General features: G+C 40.2%; 1 pseudogene; it reads right to left on the minus strand.

Annotated features, from left to right (window-relative positions):
• Positions 1-16,590, minus strand: part of LOC129861413 (ankyrin repeat and fibronectin type-III domain-containing protein 1-like) — a 64,252-nt pseudogene that overhangs the window by 19,547 nt on the left and 28,115 nt on the right.

Below are 16,590 nucleotides of genomic sequence, written 5' to 3' on the forward strand. Positions count from 1 at the left end.
TCGCAATGCGGTTTCCTTCCTCTTCGGCAACTAAGTTAGGACAGATGCCAGTATCTTTGTAGCAACTAGGTGTATTGATACACCATCAAAAGCATACTTAATAAGTTCACCATGCTCAAAGAGATATTCAATGTCTACTTTTAAAACAAATCTATCTACCAATAGGTGCCTGTAACGGCTGTCTAATGCGGTCGGACCAAAATGCAGCGTTGAATGTAGATATAATGAATTTATTAAAGAAAGACGAAACACAAAAACTCTTACACAAACTACAAAACAACAAACGACGTAGACAGACCTGAACTTGAGAACTTACATATAGACACGAAGAACGCACGAACAGGAAAGACTAGCCAAACGAACGAACAAACGAAACACTCCCGTGTGGTGCAACAGACACAGACACAGGAACAATCACCCACAAACAAACAGTGAGAACAGCCTACCTTAATATGGTTCTCAATCAGAGGAAACGTCAAACACCTGCCTCTAATTGAGAACCATATCAGGCAATACATTCAACCCAACATAGAAACACATAACATAGACTACCCACCCAGCTCACGTCCTGACCAACTAAACAAAGTAAAACAAAGGCAAATAAGGTCAGGAATGTGACAGTGCCCTTCTTTGTGAGGCATTGGATAACATCCCTTGTCTTTGTGGTCGAATCTGTGTTTGAAATTCACTGCTCGGACTGTGGGGCCTTACAGATAATTGTATATGTGGTGTACTGAGATGAGGTAGTCATAAAAAAATCATGTTAAACACTATTATTTCACACAGAGTGAGTCCATGCAATGTATTAGGTGACTTGTTAAGTACATGTTTTACTCCTAAACTTACTTAGGCTTGCCATAACAAAGTTGTTGAATACTTAGACTCAATTTCATCTTTTATTTTTTTATTAAAATATATATATAATCTAAAAACATAATTCCACTTTGACATTATGGGGTAGTGTGTAGGCTGTAACATAACAAAATGTGGAAAAAGTCAAGGGGCATGAATACTTTCTGAAGGCACTGTATTAGCAGGCTCTATGTGACCTGTTTCAGGAAACTAGGCATATGTCGCGGGTTACTACCTCACAGGAGAGCCGTTTGAATGTAAACTTTAAGAAAATATCTAAATGCGTTTTTTTGGTAGAAATTACTTCTCGAACATGTTAACTTTCATGTAAGAAACTTGTATGCCATCTGTAAATACAAATAATAATGTTAAATTACGAGCTTAGTTGGTTTAGTCACAGAAAAAGGTAGCAACCTTCTCGCTAGCCATGATTGGCTGACATAATGAGTGGGCTGGACATGCCGAGAGAGTAGTTTGGATTTGTCTGCCATATAGCACGCTTCTGTCTATTTGAGCTGGTCACTATGTCTACAGTGGTGACTCCTTTAAAAGTTGCGAGCTTACACCGCGGGACTAGAGGTACCCAGCGTCAAGGCTTCATTGCTCCAGACCACCACAAGGGGAAGGTAGAGCACTCATTATACATTTGGGTCCCAAGGTTTTTATATGACCAATCATATCGAGTGGTTGAAATGACGAATTTGAAGCGAGCCACCTGGCCCTGGTGACTTTCTTCAGCAAAGATGGCTGACAAAACATTATGGGGAAGCAAATATAAGTAGTTATAACGTCATAACGAGTCAAGCAAAACATTACAATTGAGAAGTACATGTAAGTTAATGTAGAGGCAATCAATGAGTACACATTGTAACTATGCAATAGACTAGAAACATGATTTAAGTAAAGGCTGATTTGCAATTCATATATACAGAAAAAAACTGTACACTACATTTCGTATGCATATCTAACTCCCTTCATCTGCATTTATCTGAGGACACAGGATAGGTGTAATATTCCAATGAGATACTTAATTTCAACCAGTGGAGAATGTGAAACGCTATATTGAAAGTTCATTATCCAGGTGTTATAATGACATAGTACATGCATTATACATCCTATAATTGTAATATTATATTATAAATACAAGTTCAATCTGTACCTCAAACGCACATATGGTGTACATTATAAAAAAAGAGGAACAAAGAGAAGGTGGGGAGAGGGGGGTGTAGAAGACAAAATGAAAGAGGTAAAACAGGAGCAAGGAAGACAGCATATGATTAATGAATTACAGTGCTACCCTAATATTCTCTCAGTTCATCACAATTACATAGCATCTCTAGCGGTGTCTCCTAATCAGCTTTGGGCTCCCAGTTGGCCCGAAGGTTATCTTATTAAGAGCGGGTGAGGTGGTGATAATGGGACTGGCTTCCTCTCTCACATCAAAACATACCTGCAGACGAGAGACAGATGGATATAGAGAGAGAGAGCATGATTAACTTCTTATGGCTGCAGCCCGAGGCCGCCCAGAATATGACAACAGCCACTTCAAGTGCAGGGCGCGAAATTCAAAATATATATTTTTTAAATATTTAACTTTCACACATTAACAAGTCCAATACAGCAAATGAAAGGTACACATCTTGTGAATCCAGCCAACATGTCAGATTTTTTAAATGTTTTACAGCGAAAACAGCACGTATATTGATGTTAGCTCACCACCAAATACAAAAAAGGACAGACATTTTTCACAGCACAGGTAGCATGCACAAAGCCAACCTAACTAACCAAGAACCAACCAAACTAACCAAGAAACAACTTCATCAGATGACAGTCTTATAACATGTTATACAATAAATCTATGTTTTGTTTGAAAAATTTTTATATTTCAGGTATAAATCATAGTTTACATTGCAGCTACAATCAGAAATTGCACCAAAAGCAGCCATAATAATTACAGACACCAACGTCAAATACCTAATTACTCATCATAAAACATTTCTGAAAAATACATAGTGTACAGCAAATGAAAGACAGGCATCTTGTGATTCCAGCCAATATTTCAGATTTATTAAGTGTTTTACAGCGAAAACACAATATAGCATTATATTAGTTTACCACAATAGCCAGAAACACATGCCATTTTCCAGTAGCAAAAGGTTAGCGATCGTAACAAACCAGCAAAAGATATATAATTTTTGACTAACCTTCTTCATCAGATCACAGTCCTATAACATCAGGTTATACATACACTTGTGTTTTGTTCGAAAATGTGCATATTTAGAGCTGGAATCAGTGGTTATACATTCTGCTAACGTAGCAACTATTTCCCACAACGTTCGGATATTTTTCTGACACTTTTTCTGACACACATATTCTGACCAAATAGCTATTCATAAACATAACTAAAAAATACATGTTGTATAGGAAATGATAGATACACTAGTTCTTAATGCAATCGCCGTGTTAGAATTCTAAAAATAACTTCATTACAATATGTAGTTTAAGTTATGGCGAGAGCGTGCCCAAAACCTGGCCGCAAACTACTAGTTCACATGTACGACAGATATATGAAATAACATCATAAAATGGGTCCTACTTTTGTTGATCTTCCATCAGAATGTTGTACAAGGGGTCCTTTGTCCAGAACAATCGTTGTTTGGTTTTAGAACGGCCTTTTTCCCTCTCGATTGTATAGGACATGATAGATCCATTAGTTCTTAATGAAATCGCAGTGTTAGAATTCTAAAAAATAACTTCATTACGACATCCAGCTTCGGCATAGCTACAGTACCCAAAAGTTGGGCGCCGACGACTAGTTCACATGCACGACAGATATATGAAATAGCATCATAAAATGTTTCTTACTTTTGCTGATCTTTCATCAGAATGTTGGACATGGGGTCCTTTGTCAAGAACAATTGTTGTTTGGATTTAGAACGTCCATTTTCCCTCTTGAATTAGCAAGCGCACTAGCCAAGTGGCGCGAATCTCTCCATCGTCAACAAAGTCAGAGAACGGAACACGGCAAAACTCCCGAAAAAATTTCAATAATCTGATTAAACTATATTGAAAAAATATACTTTACGATGATATGGTCACATGTATCAAATAAAATCAAAGCCGGAGATAGTAGTCGCCTATAACGGCAGCTAAACAGAAGGCAAACCCAGGTACCTCCTCGCGCTCTCCAGAAAACCGGAAATGGGGGACACATCATACAAAGAGCTTGTATTCCACTTCAGACCAAGATAAACACTCAATTTCTTCTCTCACCGCCTCTTGACATCCAGGGGAAGGTCTATGAAGTGCATGTATACTAATACGTATCATGCCCATTTATAGGCAGGAAGTAGAACAGAGCCTCGATTTCAGACTTTCCACTTCCTGGTCAGGAAGTTTGTGCCAAATGAGTTCTGTTTGACTCACAGATATAATTCAAACGGTTTTAGAAACTAGAGAGTGTTTTCTATCCAATAGTAATTATAATATGCATATTGTACGAGCAAGAATTGAGTACGAGGCCGTTTGAAATGGGCACCTTTTATGTGGCTACTCAATACTGCCCCTGCAGCCCAAACAGGTTAAGCTTTGTTTTTTTCAATCTAACATGGTCATTCATCATAATCATCAGGAGGTGAAATGCAAAACTGACCTTGGATCATTATCTCTGGGACTACTACATCTCTATCTGTATTTCAATGTAAAGCATCTCTTTAATAATACTTATTGTATAATAAGTACACTATCCCATTTAACAAATCATGATAACATTGGATAGATAGATACATGTGCATGTGTAGCATGTGACAATAGCAGAATTATATCAAGGATCGCATCACAAATGAATACATAAATACCACTTGAAGCTTGATGATGACTTGATCATTTGAATCAGCTGTGTAGTGCTAAGGCAAAAACAAAAATGTGCACCCCTTTGAGTCCCCAGGACCAGGACTGAGAACCGCTTCTCTTCATTGGGAACTCTTAATCTGCAGACAAGCTTTCACAGCTCTCTGCATCTGAGGACAGATAACCTCACAAGAAATAGACTATACAAAAGTACCTGCTCTATCCAGAATAGCCTACTCTCAAACTTTGACAGCTGGGCTTACTATCCTTTCACCCTCCTCCAAAAAATACAAATGTTTGCCATTATCAACAGTGGCACTGGGGCTAAAACAATATCCTACATTATGTTGGAGGTCTACACCTTAAAAGGCTGGAGACTCATAACTAATCGAATAGCATGCAATCATATATGTCCTGACCAAAAGATGAGGAGTTAGTGGTAGGGTTCACTTGACGTTGCAGCACAGCAAAAAACAGTGTTTCCAGATTGTTCTCCTGATAAAGCAGGTCCTCCTCCTGAAACAGATCTGTATCAGTGATGATAAATTTGGCAGCAACAGGAGTGTTTATGTGTTGTAAATCTTAAAATTAGCAGCTGACATCTTTTGGGTTTTTTAATTAATGCATGTGCGACAGGTTCCATGTACAACAAGACAGGCAGAGAGGAAGAGAGAAAAAAACACAAAACAGTTTAATTACCTCTGGTTATGGACACTTTTGCCAGGAAAAAAGCTTCCACGGCCTGTTCCTCGGACAGTGAACATTCACCTGGCCATATCTACATTTTTGACCCCTTGATCAGCTCGCACTCTAAAAGTAAAAAAAAATAGATTTTTTTTTTGTAGATATGAAAACAATAACTGAGATATGACCGTTCAATCTCAAGCAGCAGATGTAATTTTCAGGATACGTCAATACAGCACAGAAAGCTTAACTTCTACTTCATCACAATCCCGGATCCGGGAGCACCCCCATCAGTAAAAAAGCTGACTAGCATAGCCTAGCATAGCGTCACAAGTAAATACTAGCATCTAAATATCATTAAATCACAAGTCCAAGACACCAGATGAAATATACACATCTTGTGAATCCAGCCATCATGTCACGTTCCTGACCTGTTTTCCTTTGTTATGTATTTGTTTTAGTTGGTCAGGGCGTGAGTTGGGTGGGTTGGTCTAGGTTTGTTTTTCTATGTTGGGATTTTGTGTTTGGCCTGGTATGATTCTCAATCAGAGACAGGTGTGTATCGTTTGTCCCTGATTGAGAGTCATACTAAGGCAGCCAGGGTTTCACTGGTGTTTTGTGGGTGTTTGTTTCCTGTGTCAGTGTTTGGGCCACACAGGACTGTTTTCAGGTTAGTCACGTTTGTAGAGTTTGGGAATTTGTAGTGTTTGTTGTTTGTTCATTAAAACATGAATACCTACTACTCCGCATCTTGGTCCGATCCATGCTCCTCCTCATCTGAGGAGGAGAACGACTACGACAGCCTTAACACATCATTTCTGATTTTTCAAATGTTTTACAGGGAAGACACAATATGTAAATCTATTAGCTAACCACGATAGCAAAAGACACAACTTTTTTTCACAATTTTTTTCCTGCATAGGTAGCTATCACAAATTCGACCAAATAAAGATATAAATAGCCACTAACCAAGAAACAACTTCATCAGATGACAGTCTGATAACATATTTATTGTATAGCATATGTTTTGTTAGAAAAATTTGCATATTTAAGGTATAAATCATAGTTTACCATTGCAGCCACCCTCACAACTCTCACCAAAGCAACTAGAATAACTACAGAGACCATTGTGTATTACCTAAATACTCATCATAAAACATTTCTGAAAAATACACAGCGTACAGCAAATGAAAGACAAAGATCTTGTGAATCCAGCCAATATTTCAGGTTTTTAAGTGTTTTACAGCGAAAACACAATATAGCATTATATTAGCTTACTACAATAGCCAACCACACAACAGCATTGATTCAGGCCAACAATAGCGATAACGAATAAACCAGCAAAAGATATTAATTTTTTCACTAACCTTCTCAAACTTCTTCAGATGACAGTCCTATAACATCATATTACACAATACATATAGAGTTTGTTCGAAAATGTGCATATTTAGCGGCCCCAATCGTGGTTATAGAATGAGAAAAGTAGCCAAGCTGCCAACAATATGTCGGGAGAAATCTTGGGAGAGGCACCTAGTCTAATCAGTAACTAATCCTAAACTTAACTAAAAAAAACAGTTTGGACAGCAAATGAAAGATACATTAGTTCTTAATGCAATCGCTGTGTTAGATTTTTAAAATTAACGTTACTACGACATACAGCGTGCGTTAAAGCGCATTCAAACGGCTCTTCTGTGAAGTCGTGACTTGCAACATACGGTCCCCTCCTCCCAATCATGGAATTTAGGTCTGGACTATTAGAGGGAGTGTCACGCCCTGGCCTTAGTATTCTTTGTTTTCTTTATTATTTTAGTTAGGTCAGGGTGTGACATGGGGAATGTTTTTGTTTTGTTGGTTTTGGGTGTTTTTATGGTAAAGGGGTTGTTGGGTATAGTATAGGGGTTTGTGTGGAGTACATGTGTCTAGTGTTGTCTATGTATGTTTGGTTGTCTAGGAGAGTCTATGGTTGCCTGAATGAGTTCCCAATTAGAGACAGCTGATTTCGGTTGTCTCTGATTGGGAGCCTTATTTAGGGTAGCCATAGGCTCTCATTGGTTGTGAGTAATTGTCTATGTCAGAACGTTTGTAGCCAGTGTGTGCACATCGTTATTTAGCTTCACGATCATTTGTTGTTTTGTTAATTTGTATTAAGTGTTTCGTGTTTATTTTTCGTCATCTTTATAATAAAAGAAGATGGCTTATTTTCCAAGTGCTGCGTTTTGGTCCGTCAATCCTCCACACGATCGTGACAGGGAGATTTCTCCTTTAGAAATGTGGGACCATGAACTTCGAACGTTTCACATGGGCCAAAGGTAGGCACCCTACCTATGATGAACTGGAACTTCCTCTCCTTTTCACCCTCTCTTTCTCTCTCTTTTCCTCTTTGGTTGTTTTTTCCGACCAACTACTGTACAGAGCCTAGTTAATGATTTTATGTTTGTTTATTTGTTCTTTTTTTTGTTAACTGAAATGCTTCTGTGAGACTCTGTTTCCATGAAGTCTCCTCCCATCCCATGTAAACCTCCTTCCTTCCTCAACCCTCATCTGGACACCAAATGGACAAAAGCAAATGGAAAACGGTTATTATTATGTTATTTGCGTCGTCAAATGTTGGAGCCCAAAAAGGAATGTGACGGTGTAGAAGATTAATGAATTGATCTCCTGATCACTCCTGATCAGTGTACCTCAGATAAGTTTCACATAACTTTTTAATGACTTTTCATTTCTTTGGGTTTAGTGCACACTGTCACAACAGTCTCAAGCATTCGTTTGGAGTCAACTGCACAAACAATTTTAAGTCACAATAGGCCAACCAATCTGAGGTCAACGGAATGTACATAGTTGAATAAATAACAGTAATGGGGAAAAAAATAAGAAAATCCTACGAGACAGAGCAGTACTGACCCAGCTCAAAGACCCGCAGAGGCAAGGTGAGAAAGCCCGATCGGTGGGAGTAGGGGTTGTTCTGGCCGGGGGGCCGTACACACGTTGTCTGAGGGGGGCAGCAGTAGCAGGAAGGAATTCTTGTGCCTGGAAGAGGGGGACAGCATACTGAGTCACAACTATGCCATGTATTGTATTGTATTTTATGTATTGCCATGTAGTAGATGGATATACAGCATGGCTGTAAGAAATGGGTGGCTGGAAGGATGGTTAAAATGTATTACAACTACAGTATAACTACAGTTTTTTACTGTGGTCATCTTTGGGTGTTTCTGACATTTTATAATTTTTTGAAAGCTCAGGATCTACAATGCTTATCCAGTGATAATAAGCAATACTTGATGGATGGATGGATGCTGACCTGGCTGACGGGGATGTTCATGTGGGTCATGAGGTCCTTGGCAGCACTGCGTAGGTCCTGTAGGAGGCGGTGTGGAGCGCTCTGGACATCCTGGTCCATCTCCAGAGACTCCTCCAAAGAACTGAGGGCCTGCAGCCACTGTCACTCCTACCTGGCACGCACGCACGCACGCATACACACACACACACAGTATTACAGACAACAGCAAGTATTTCAATAACATTCAATAACAATACCGTAACATGAAACGAATAAATTCACTAATGAACCCGGATATCCAGGTACTTCACCTAGACACATTACAGTTGTTTCGTATCTTGGTGTGACAAAGGACGTTGGGCAGCTTTCGAGGCACCAGGGCTCTGATCTGGTCCATGGCGCTACACAGCTTCAGGTAGCCCAGGTACAGGCCTGGGGAGAGGAGCTTCCTGCTCCGTCTGTGGTATGCCAGCTTCTCCTGAAATAATGACGGGAACCAGATGGGGAAGACATGAGACTGGGATTGCCTTTGAAATTGTATATTTTAATGTCATTTATTTAGATATTGTTGTTGATTTGAGGGCTTTGAGGATTAGGTTGCTCCAGTCTATGGTATTTGGGGGTTTTAAGTTCATATTAAATAATAACCATATAATGCATTTTTTGGGTTCAATTATATAATTTGTTCATATTTGGAATCATAAACTATATTTATACTGTATCCAATACATCAATGGAGTTGATCGTGACCGCCAGAACTGAAGCTCCAGCCATTGTTTTTGCAATAAAAACCCAAAACCAACATGCAGCGCAAACAAAACAACATCAGATTGGCTGGTATTAGGTTCACCAGAAACAAAAATGTACTCTAAGTCATATTCAGAGAGCATTAGCTAAATGTTCATTGGATTTTTTATTTGTAGATTTTTTTGTGTTTGACATTTTACTGCATCGTTAGGAGCTAGTAAAATGAGCATTTCGCTGCAACATCTGCTAAGCTGTGTCCGCGAACACAGAACTTCTATTTGATTAGCCTTTCTGGATATGTACAGTATGGCCTATTGCAATGAGCATTGGCCAGCGCACTAACAAAAGGTAATCTCTATCTCTTGTTAAACAATCAAACCATGGTAAAATCACCCGCACAGCTGATCTCAATTGCCTCCATCATTGACAATTGCCTCCATTCATCATTGACAATAATTCCGTCCCCTATTGAGTCCGGTTTTGCGGCCGGAGTCCGCACCTTTGGGTGGGGTACTGTCACGCCCTGACCATAGAGAGCTGTTTATTCTCTATGTTGGTTAGGTCGGGGTGTGATTAAGGGTGGGTTTTCTAGGTGAATCATATTTCTATGTTGGCCTGAAATGGTTCCCAATCAGAGGCAGCTGTTTATCGTTGTCTCTGATTGGGGATCATATTTAGGTAACCATTTCCCCATTGTGCTTTGTGGGATCTTGACTATGTATAGTTGCCTGTGTTCACTATTATTAGCTACACGTTTCGTTTGTTCGCTTTATTGTTTTTGTTATTTGAGTTTTTTCTCTTCCTTAAAAGAGATGGAATCATACCACGCTGCATCTTGGTCCACTCTTTTCGACGATCGTGACACTAATAAAGCTATTTCAAATAGCACATATTATATTATTTTGCCATTTTAGGTGAAACATTTAAATGAAATATAGGCTTACTACTTATATATTCTTAATATACTTGAAGTATTTTTACATTCACCAGGCTTATGGTTTCCGATACACCTGTCGATATTTCCTTGAGGGCGTGTAACGGCAGATTTCCTCCTCTTCGTCTGAAGAGGAGGTGTAGCAGTCAGATACTATACTTTAATCACCTCGCTAGATCATAAAGGAACAATTGTTCAGACAGAGGTTGAGTTTACGAATTCCCGGTTTATTAACCCAACTCAACACAGACTACTGTTTGGCCGTAGCCCACGCCAAATAAATGAAGGATACCCTATAAAACAACCGTGACCATCTCTTATTAAGACCAGACGTAAGAGAGAGAACAATGGCTAAATATGGTCTTAAATTTGCGATGCTCCACCCCCCTCCGCTCCACGAACCACCAGGATGCCCGGCACAAGAACATTTCAGGCATTCCCGTGGTTGGCAGATAGCAGGTTGACTGGCATGTCGAGCCGCGCCAACACTGGGTAGTGGTAAGTACAACACAACCAACCAACAGCATAACACATAACACACAGCTGTCTGTGCGGGTCGCAATACATAGAGGTGTAAAGGGAGACCAGAAAAGTGGTTATGTACCGTTTCAAGCTTTTGACAAATTTGCTGTTGGCCTGGAAGAGGTGGCGCAGGCTTTTGGATACAGTGTTTCCTCACATGTGGAGGCGCTTCAAGACAATGATTCATAGAATTATCAAGCCAAAGACACAGTAAGAATGTACAGTAAGAATCTATTTTCCTCGGTGCATCACTGTTAGGAATGGAACCCTGTGTCCCACAATTTAGCTGTATGTGGTGTGGTGGAATGTGTTGTTCTATTCAGGTTTAGTTGACACAGTCACTCACACTCTGCTGCAGATTATAGGGCCAGAGGGAACCAGTAATTCTCAGTGCATTCCCGAAGGAGGGCTGGATCTGTGAGTGTGTGTGTTTTTTTTTGGTTTAATTATCCTTGTGGGGCCCAGAAGTGAGACATTTCAGGAAAAAAAGGCTATTTTAGGCTTAGGGGTTAGGGTTAAATTAGAGTTAGGTTTAAGGGTTAGGAGTTAGGTTTAGGGTTATTGGGTTTGGGGTTAAGGTTAACATTAGGATTAAGTTTAGGATTAGGGTTAGGCTCAGGCCATTTAAGCCAATAAATGCCCTATTCAGGAGAAATTAACTCATTTTCTTTTCATGAGACAAGTTGAGGTGAAATAACAAGAAAACGAGCTGCAGCTCACCTCGCCCCTCCACTACCCCCCCCCCCCCCCCCCCTTTTCTTACCGCCCTGACACTGAGTAAGACAGACAGGTATAGCCGTCCGCTGGGGTGCCCGTGTTAGTTAAGGCCCCTTTCACAGTTTAATTAATAGTGTTTGGAGAAGGGGTGCCGGCAGGGCGGGGGGTGGGAGGGTGGTAGCAGACAGCGGTCCTGGAGGCCTGTAGAGGGACCGGGCAGCAGCCAGTCAGTGTTAATTTATACCCCTTAAACTAGCGTCAAGCCTCCGTCTCTACAAGAACAACAAACATGACCCGGTACAGACGATCTCGGCTACCGTGCATGAACTTGTGCTGCATACTCTGGAAAAGCCTGGCCAGGGGACTGAATGCTGACTATTATATAGATAATTACTGATGACTATATGTCATGTTGCATTATATCATTATGCTATATGTGTATATAGTATACACTGCTACCCCCTGATTACTATACATGACGTTACATTATGTCATTACGCTATGTATAAAGTATAATTATACACAGTATAATATATATATGCACATAATGTACAACTACTACAATTACTATGGCATATGACATATACAGTATCATTGCACTATATAAACTATATAGTATAATTATACATAGTACACTATATATACAGTATATGCATATATTATCTCCGACCATTACACTATTGGGCTGAGCTGACAGACTGACTGTTTGGTTGTGAAAGTGGATTGTCACGCCCTGACCTTAGAAAGCATTTTTATTTCTCTATTTGGTTAGGTCAGGGTGTGATTTGGGTGGGCATTCTAGTTTGTCTGTTTCTTTGTTGGCCGGGTATGGTTCCCAATCAGAGGCAGCTGTCTATTTTTGTTTCTGATTGGGAATCATACTTAGGCAGCCGTTTTCCTACCTGTGTTCGTTGGTAATTATTTATTTTCTGTGAGTGTTTGTGTGCGCCACGTTTGCGTCACGTTCGGTTTTTGTTTACCTGTTTTTTGTGAAGATTTCACTACGATTAAAAAATGTGGAATTACATGCACGCTGCGCCTTGGCTCATTTATGACAGGGACTTTGAAGATAGTGAACGTGACAGAATTACCCACCACAAAAAGACCAAGCAGCGTGCGCCAACTTGGAAAACGAGCTGGACCGGGGAGGAGATTATGGCAGGGGACAAGACCCTGTCATGGAAGCAGGCAGAGGCAGCGAAGTTAGGTCAACAACGGAAGCCCGAGAGGCAGCTCCAAAAAAATGTTTTGGGGGGGGCACACGGGTAGATGGCGGAGTCAGGGTTTAGACCTGAGCCAACTCCTCATGTTTACCGTGGGGAGCATGTGACCGGTCAGGCACCGTGTTATGCGGTGATGCGCACTGTGTCTCCAGTGCCATTGACAGGCCGGTGCGCAAAGAGTTGAAACCCAAACAAAAGAGCGAGGAGTACCTCGAATAAATAACACAAGCTGATTATCACACGGGACGAGACCAGTAGTCATCTGTGCAATCCACAAGGGCACGAAAGCCTAAAACACACAGCACAGGTACTCACATGACCAACGGACATAGTAACAATAATCGACACCACCATGGTGAACAAAGGGCACATATATACAAATACAATCAGTGGGAATAGGGGCCAGGTGTGCTCAATAAAAGTTCCATGGGGATCCGTGACGTTTTCAATCAAAAATAATTGTTCTGAAAGCAAACACGAGGCTTCATAGTAAAAAAAATGTTTTGCAATCAAATATTTTGTAATAGAGCGCAAAGCTTTATGCATTTTATTCCCAAAAATATTTATAGAACAAAAAATGTATTTGAAAACAAAACTCCTATTTTAATTTCGCTATCAACCACCCTCCATTTTGGCCATTTTTTGAGTGTCAGTTTGGCTACAAGCAATACTGTTCAGCCTTTCTTTCCGACACAAAGGAAGTGATAGCGGACACCTACGAAGAAGGACTGTGTGATGATGGCATCTCAGGTAAGCAGCACTGGGCGTTCTTCCATCCAACTTTTACATAGCTAGTAGTTAGCTCCTAAGAATCAGTGTCGGTTCATAACATTGTACTATATTACATAGATACATCCATACCGTAGAATGATTAATCATGTAATTATTATCCTCAAGCTAACCAAAAGCATTTAGCTACACACGCCTGTTCTCACCAGTTTCAGTTGAATTCATCTAACTTTCTTTCATGGCAACTCATAAGCAGGCCATGTCCTATTTGTTTTATAGTCGATATATCATCATATTTCATGACAGTGTAACAGTTAGCTTTTTTTACAGAAGGATGAAAGAACACAATATGTCTGTCAGGGAATGCTATTCTGATATGTCAGATGTCAGATTAGACCAGAAAGTCAGCGCCATTAAGGCGAAGATGCCCCATGCGGGCTTTAGAATGGTCAAAGGAAGTCTCAGAGCAATGGGCCATCGTGTACAATGGCAGAGAGTCTTTGCAGCATGTAGATGGTGCAGGTATCATTGCCAGAATGATCCAGTTTCGTTGCATTGCTCTGCAAAAACGTTCCTGCACCCCTGTCTCTCGTCCACATTGATACAAATCATAAATTGATAAGGTACTAAGATGTATAATGTCTCCCTCAAATCTAAGAAGTTATTTAAACTTTTTTATTCTTACTTATTCGTAGACACATTTTCAATGATGTATGAAATTGGAGTTGTTCTTTATCAACTGGTAATACATAAATAATGAAGCAGGTTAATAGGTTAAACATTTCACTTTTAATTCCAATGCTTTTTTTCAAGATACAACAGGTAAGTATATTATTTTGTATACATATTGCACATTTCCCATCACCTAATGAACAACCACAATACCAGTCTGGTGTTAAGCTTTCTGTGCTGTATTGACGTATCCTGAAAATGACATCTGCTGCTTTAGATTGAACGGTCATATCTCAGTTATTGTTTTCATTTCTACAAAAAAGTATCTATTTCTTTACTTTCAGAGTGCGAGCTGATCAAGGGGTCAAAAATGTAGATATTGCCAGATGAATGTTCACTGTCCGAGGAGCAGGCAGTGGAAGCTTTATTGCTGGCAAAAGTGTCCACATTAAACTGTTCTGTGTTATTTTTCTCTCTTTCTCTCTGCCTGTCTTGTTGTACATGGAACCTGTTTCACATGCACAGTCTGGAGGAAGAAGGATACCTTGACTTGTCAAATTCTATCCACCTCTTCTGTGTGTGATATGTGTTGTGGTTCTTCATTTCTGTATTACCAAATGAGGAGAGACAAACTTCACACACCAGTCAGTTATACTTAAACTACATCTTTAGTAATAAGAGCTTTGCATTAGCACTTGACTTTCAACGATTCGCCATTTCTAATGAACCGTTGAGTGTCAACATGATGGCTACTGAGATCATTTATAGCAAAGATCCACCCCCCTTTGGCATGACAAACCACAGATTTTTAGGAACTGTTCACAAAGAAAGACTTTTACTTGAGAGAGGAGTATCCCATAGCTAGATAGAATTCGCTATACATTATCGTTCAGTTTGGTCCCTCAAATGAGGTTCTAATCTCGTTCCTGGTACTTCATAGTACAAAAACACCAACTCATCCAATGGCATATATCAATTGTCAACTCTAGATACCGCCATCTCAAGTAAACCCCCTCTTGACCCCACTCCTGGACCAGCTCACTGAGGGGAGTGAGCCTCTAGGTCATACACTGTCCCAGGATAAATGTAAGATCAGAGAGGACATACAATGTTTCCAGACACTGCCATACACCTCCCCCCAATGGGAAAAGCAGGGAGTGACTGGCGCACAGACATTGTGTAGACAAGTAATTGGTTCCCCATTAATCACGCCATCCCTTCACATGGTTAAAGAATAGGTAAAGACACATTCACATATGAAGACAATGTTCCATTCTGTCCTCTTCCCTTTCTGATATTCTGCATAGCACCAAGGACATGTGAAAGACAAGCCTGACCTCTCCCCTCTCTGGGCCCCAAGTGACTGAGCCCCAGCTGAGGGAAAAGTGCAACTGCCAACACTAGAGTTCAAAGGGATACATTCTAATGACAAGTATCTCACATAAGCATATTATGCAAATAAAACATCTTAATTATTTATGTTACCCAACTAATTCTGATTCATCTGCCACAGTGTTCAGATCTGTGGGCAGATCTGCAGCATTTCACAGAGATTTGGAATAATCTCCCTATAAGTACGGAGGTGAACCTAACGCCTCACCAGCTGTGGCATATCGGAATGCTCCAAACACCTGTGCACATTTTTGTTTTTGCCTTAGCACTACACAGCTGATTCAAATGATGTGGTATGTATGTCTAATAATAACATTATCTTCTATTGTTTGTCCTCATGTGTCTGTTTTTCAGCAAAAAGTACTCTTTGGCCACTTAGTGTGGACACCAGGTGAGACCACACACACACAATAAATGTCTCTCTCCTTCACTTCATCCCTCTCTCAATTCTACCTAAATCCTCTAGGTTATATCAGCTGTGTCGGTGAACCCCTGATCTGGCTGACAAAGAGGGCACGGCATGATCATAGGTGAGAGGTCAGCTCAACAGGAAGTATTATTAAAGAGATGCTTTACATTAAAATACCGATAGAGATGTAGTAGTCCCAGAGATAATGATCCAAGGTCAGTTTTGCATTTCACCTCCTGATGATTATGATGACTGACCATGTTAGATTGAAAATAACAAAGCTTAATCATGCTCTCTCTCTATCCATCTGTCTCTCGTCTGCAGTTATGTTTTGATGTGAGAGAGGAAGCCAGTCCCATCATCACCACCTCACCCGCTCTTAAGATAACCTTCCGGCCAACTGGGCTGGTTAGGAGACACCGCTAGAGACACTGCAAATGTGATGAACTGAGAGAATATTAGGGTAGCACTGTAATTCATTAATCGTATTCTGTCTGCACCTCTCTCCCCACCTTGTCTTTCTTACTCGTTTTATAATGCACACTATATGTGCATTTAAGTACAGATTTAACTTGTATTT

This window comes from Salvelinus fontinalis, chromosome 8, assembly GCF_029448725.1.
Source record: "Salvelinus fontinalis isolate EN_2023a chromosome 8, ASM2944872v1, whole genome shotgun sequence".
Classification (NCBI taxonomy): Eukaryota; Metazoa; Chordata; class Actinopteri; order Salmoniformes; family Salmonidae; genus Salvelinus; species Salvelinus fontinalis.